Source organism: Branchiostoma lanceolatum, chromosome 15, assembly GCF_035083965.1.
Source record: "Branchiostoma lanceolatum isolate klBraLanc5 chromosome 15, klBraLanc5.hap2, whole genome shotgun sequence".
NCBI lineage: Eukaryota > Metazoa > Chordata > Leptocardii > Amphioxiformes > Branchiostomatidae > Branchiostoma > Branchiostoma lanceolatum.
Window position 1 is genome coordinate 16248889 of NC_089736.1, and position 6365 is coordinate 16255253.

General features: G+C 43.0%; 1 long non-coding RNA gene across 1 annotated transcript; it reads left to right on the forward strand.

The window, feature by feature from the left end:
* Nucleotides 1–4833: 4833 nt before the first annotated feature.
* LOC136420927 (uncharacterized) lies at nt 4834–6066 on the forward strand. The gene is made up of 2 exons (XR_010753357.1): nt 4834–5191; nt 5388–6066. It is a non-coding gene; the product is annotated as an uncharacterized lncRNA (long non-coding RNA).
* Nucleotides 6067–6365: the final 299 nt, after the last annotated feature.

The following is a 6365-nucleotide window of genomic DNA, read 5'->3' on the forward strand; positions in this document are numbered from 1 at the left end:
CTGATCAGATTCAAACTAGCTCTTTCTTATCTTTTTTGTGTATGTCAACTGCATAAATGTTCTTAAATGAAATAAACCAATGAATGACTGTCTTAGAATTCCAATCCAGCAGAGTTAATTGAGTCTTTCGCCTTATGTCAGCAGGGTTCGTCATCCAACACAGTTCAGCGAGAAGAAGAAAAAACGAGAAAAAAGAAGGGCTTTGAGAAGAAGGAAAATGAAGTTGGAGAGGACCATGGAGGTCATAGAGCTTCATAGTAACAGGAGACGCCCACAGGGATCTCTATGGAGAGATGAAGCATTTCTGTGATCAGGAGAAAAGACACAATCCGGTGCTTCATTCAAAGATGTTCCACATGTTCCAACTCGTGTGGTACCCGTTAATTAAGATACATGCAGTTGCTGCAACGTCAATAATTCGCCAAATAAACAATATTCATACTGAAATTGCAAAACCATCATTGATTAGTATGCGCGATTATATCTAAAAGCTTTGCCTTGACAGGCAACATATACATTAGCAGTAGAAACCGACGTGCTTTTTCGGACGGACGTGGCTTGTGACGATACACGTGGCTAAGCTATCTGCCCGTAAAGAAGATATCGGGTTTCAATTGTTCCCTCGCGCGGCAATCCGACTGGGATCATCGAAGAGCTTAAAATACTTATAGATAACAATAGATCAAAATGCATGACAGAAGATCGGTATTATATTTGCTTTATGGTGTGAGTACGAGTCAATATTTTCTTATAAAAGAGTTGTAGCACCAGAATTTAACTTGACACATCAGCCAGTGTAGTGAAACGTTTGCGTCTGTGGGGAAATCAATCAGCACGCTGCTTTCAAATGATTGATAGGTCATCTCCCGCCAAACAATGCAATTTTCGTACTGTCTAGTATAGATTAAGCAGGAGGATGCATTTCAAGAAAACCACAACCTCAGCATGTCTAGTATGCTAAGGGAGACAGAATAGATCATAATTAGCCTCGGATTTTATCAATTTACCGTCATCTAAATATAGATAGTATAAATCTATGACTCCATACTATCGTAGTAGTTCCTCTATTCTACTCTACACACGCACTGTTGATCTTTTTCATTACGAAACGCAGCATGTCCCTTTCTCTCAATAGTTTAATCGACGGCCGCTCATACCACTAGTTGGATGCAGAGTTTGACAGTGTCCTTCGGCTCAGCAGAACAAAAGGTTAACGTGAACATTTTATTTTAAAACACGGTGGCCTTTGATGTGAGTCATTTTACGTTACCAAGGGTGACTTGTAATACAGATTAGGGGACGTTTTAGGATAATGATTACAGCTTTTTAAACGGTTGTACTGCTGGATTTGTACAGACGAAGGTCCCTGAACATCGCTCAACCCTGTCGAGCTTTTCTTCCCCTTAGCAACAGTGTATTCTGCAGTCAAGGACAATAAAATGACATGAGCATTATCAGTAAAACATTAACTTGAAGTTATCATTAAACATTTCAGATTTAGGTATTCATGGCAACGTTTGCAAATGTTGTTCTCGCCGCTCAAATGCACTTTGAGGGAAATACATGTTCACATAGTTTTAAATGTGCTTAACAAATGCCATACATTGTTTTGCTTGGTCGAATACGTGTTCTGAATTTGGGTTATTAATTCTATTTTTTAGGTATAGTTGACGCACTTGAGTTTATTCTAATGCCGTCATGTTTCAAGAATTGTGCAGCAAATTATTTCTGCATGAAGAGGTTATCCATATGCTGATTCCTGGCATCTTTGTAGCTGGGCTCCCTGTTGCTTGAGATGGAGAACTGAATTTTCCTTGCCTTAATGCAGGGGTGCCAAATAATACATACGATCCGTACGGAATACATACGAATTTTACTGAATACATACGATCCATTACTAGAAACATACGATCCGTACGGAATACATACGATCCATTACGCAGAAACATACGATCCGTACGGAATACATACGATCCAGTACGCGGAATACATACGATCCGTACTAAATTGGAGAAATGGGTAATGGATCACGTGACATCGGCGGCAAATTCAAGATGGCGGACTCAGGAGAAGGTGCGTACATCCATTTCTTCCTACAATATCTTTGCTCTAAGGAATTTTAAGAGCTTACTCCAGCCTGTTAAACACCAAAAACATTATCCCGAACTAATGTGGGCTTCTAAGGCGACATATTACCCCGTATTTTAGACCAACTAGCCGGGTGAGACCGAGAATCGCAAATGTTATACTGGCAGTTTAACTTTGTAAAATCATCGCTATCGATTCAAGAAACGCTGCGCCTGCGAATGTTACCCTCCATGGCCAAAGTCCCCCGTCAAATGTTCTCCTTATAGCTGGCGCGGTTAGTCTGGTGGAGACTAATAAAAGACCGTGATATGCTCTATGGAAGGGGCAGGTTTTTCACTGGGAGTTATGGTAACGGGCGGGTGCCTAAGTCCGGTAGTACCCTAAGTCCGATATATTTTTAAATCTTATTATTACTATGTTGTGCACGGGTGCATGCACATGATGATGATAGGTAGTTATGGACTATGCCTCTGTGTAAAAAAAATACAAGGTCAAAAAGTGTGTCGAGGTTGATAGCTCAAACAGCTAACGATTGAAATATTTGTATGAATTTGACGCTACTCTCGGTGGTTGACGAGAGAACTTCTCCAGAACATGGCCTTCAAAAATGTTAAATCATTTAGTCTAAGATGCGGAATGTGGAAGAATACCACCACATGTATGAAGCTCGTTTATTAAACTTGTCAAAAAACACACCTGTGTCCTGCCTGTGTCTTTGAACTTGGTATAATCTAGGCTTAATGTCACGTAACGTGCGTACACTGGCACTTTACCAGTCACGTGATTCGAAGTCATGTGATCATCGAACGCAACCCAACACGTCCCTCACTTCCCTCACCACACATGCTTCAGATTGCAGTTTAGCGCTCTTCCGCATGAAGTCGCGGTAAGTAAATGTTACTGGGGTATCTATTTGACGTTTTAGTGTATATAAGTTGAACTTTGACAACTAAAGATACGATTGTTGAACGTGAAGATTCCAAAACACGCTATGCATCAATTTATATACAATCGAATGCCTGGATTGAATTCGAACACCACAAGGTTAAAACAATCAAGCGCTAATTTGGTTTAATAAGTAGGTAACAATATGATTGGAGTTGGTGACATCGTTTTTCATTGCATATTACACACGATATTAAACAAATTGAGTGTTCTCTGTTTGACATTTGAGGTGTGTGTGTGTGGGGGGGGGGGGGTGGGGCGGCTAAAAATAAATCACTGCTGTGTCGTTTACAATCAATATTTCTAATCTCATTGTTACTAGATGGCATCCGGGGCCAAAAAGAAACAACGCAGTTACTCATATACCGACATGGAGGCTGCCCTGTCAGCCGCTAAAATTGGCCAGGATAAAGTCACTGTCTACGGACTGTCGAAGACGTATGGAATACCAATATCGACGTTAAACGATAGGTTAAACGGCCGTTCTGGAGAAGTCATGGGCAGGCCGTCTGTCCTTACTGAGGAGGAAGAGACAGCCCTTTGCGAATACGCCAAATATTTCGCTGACAGGGGGTTCCCTCTGACAGTAAGAGTGATTAAAGCGTTAGCACATCAAATCGAAATAAAACAAGCAAAAGCAAGGGGTTCAAGTTCGAAGTTCAAGGAGACGGGGCCAGGAAAGAAAAGGTGGCGGGGATTCAGGCGTCGACATCCTGACCTAAGCCTACGGTCACCCGACCAGCTAGATAAAGAGCGGGCCATGTTCGCAACCCAGAAGGTTGTGATTGATTACTTCATGCTCTTGGAGGATGTCTTGACCGAAGCAAATGCTAAAGATAGAAATCCCCATGTCATTTACAACGCCGATGAAACGGGGGTTGACCTATCCGCCAAAGTATCGAAAGTGATAGTGCCACGCGGGGCGAAAAGGTCGCCTTCACGACGAGGAGGGAGTCGGGACCACGTGTCCGCCCTCATCTGTGTGTCCGCTGCAGGTCAAACAGTCCCTCCAATGATCATATTCAACAAGAGTTTTCCCGGGGGCTCCTACACAGAGGGGGGACCTGTAAATGCCATCTATGCCTATTCCGAGTCGGGATTTGTTGACGACGTGCTATTTGAAAAGTGGTTCACTCAGTCGTTTGTTCACCATGCACACAAGGATCGTCCTGTCGTACTAATTGTTGACCAGCACTACAGCCACTTCACACTCAAGGTCTTGGAGGCGGCTGTCAGCAACAACATCATTATCCTTGGGTTGCCACCCCACACAACCCATTTCTTGCAGCCGCTAGATGTTGCCATTTTTTCACCATTAAAGACGAAATGGGCCCAAACCCTTGAGGTAATGCAAGCGGCCAATCCGCATTTCCAAGTGACGAAAAGGAACTTTGCGAAGATTTTCAGTAATGTATATGATACCACAATATCTCCATCCCTTATCAAAAATTCGTTCAAGAAAACGGGAATCTTTCCTCTGAATGATGATGCCATCGACGATCGCTGGGTAAGGATGTCAACGAAAGAATCTGGAGAAGAGATTGTACAAGTGCCGTCTTCCGCTGCTACGTCCCTAGACTCACTACAGACGCCTTCCACTTCCACATCACTACAGACGCCTTCCACTTCCACATCACTACAGGCGCCTTCCCCTTCTACGTCACTACAGACGCCTTCCTGCTCTACTGCGTCCTGTCAGGTCTGCCATGCACCCTGCACTATTTGCCATCCAATTCACAGCCCTCTGATTAAACGCATTGTTCCACCAGCATTACAGGACCTGCTCCTGCCCATCTCAACACCAAAATCCTCTACGCGCAATACGCGCAAACGGCTCATTGGTAGAGTTCTAACACACAATGAAGTAATGGATGAAATTAGAAAGAAAGAAGCGGAAAAGAAGGAGAAGGAAGAACGCAAGGAGAAGCGAAAGGCTGAGCTCACCCAGAAGCGTGAAGAAAAACGTCAAAAAGAAATGGAAAAAAGTCGAAAGAAGGAAGAGAGGAAAATTGAGGCGCAGAAGAAGTTGGAAGAGATGGAAGCGAGAAAGCGAAAAAGACAGGAAAAGCTGCAGGCATCTAAGAAGAAGCGACATGATGAAGAAGGGGATAAGGAGAACCAGCGGCAGCCGACCGATGCCTCATCCAGTCCTACAGTGGTAGGTAGCGTCACTTTGGCAACGTGATTTAGACACAACCTGATTTAAGAGTTGGAGCATGCTAGCAGAAATGACGTTTTGACTGAAAAAAATGGTGTACAACTGAATATTTCGTCGTCTTTTTCATATGTTATGGTGTTCGTTGTGTTCTATGAGTGTACAGATAACCTGAATATCCCTTGTAATTTGTTTACAGACACTGTCCAGACAGCGACGTGCCCCAACATGGCTGCAACAATACGAAACAAGCAGCTCTCCAATTTAGAATTCGAAGTTTAAAGAGCGAGTTGACAAATCGAGGTTGTTCCAGTGGTGCGTCGAGTACGGAACAAAGGACCTGGCAAAACGATTTGTTGAATAATTTAGAGGTTTTAAGTTCATCCTATTACGCAATTCGTATGAACATGATGAGAGGATAGGTGTGGGTGCTAGTTGAGACAGGTAGTTTCGGGTTTGACCATTTACAATTTTATAGAACAAACATAATCTATGAAGGTGTCTTCTGTCTGACAGTGTTTCCCAACCAAGTTCATTCCTAGTTGCCAAGTAAGCATTGATATTAGCTGATATATTAGTCAGATGGATACCCATAAACACTCTAGCTCCTCGGGAACTATCATGTCCTGTAATGGTTTTGCTGTTACAGAGTTTTTCACGTAAAAAGCCACAACGCCCCCTCTTCTTGACGGGCGAGTGTATCCATCATTATATTATATTATTATATCCGTAAATTACGTTTGATCATTCCAAATGTCTGTTAAGCCATAGCTATTATTTTGTTAACATGGGTTAATTTGACGCCCATGTATGGGTTGTTTTTTGTTGTATCGTCACGCCAAAATGTTAGCTACAATATAAAAACATGACAACCACAATCGACTTGTCAGATAACAAAATTGGTTAATTTTTTTATTTTAGGTAAACGCGATTAATTGAGTAAACTAGTCCTCTGCCAAAACGGCCTCTACTTTAATGACGGAATAGCCGCGCTTCACGTAGGCCTCCTTCAGGGTCACGATCAGCCGCTCAGGCCTCCCGCCACACATCTTCAACACCTCCTCCTTCTTCTTCTCGGGCACCCAGCCCACCTCGACCCATGTGTCGTCCATAATGGCGTACGCCATGATGCCAGCAAAGGACGCCCCTGGACGATGCTACATTTTGAATTTCATTG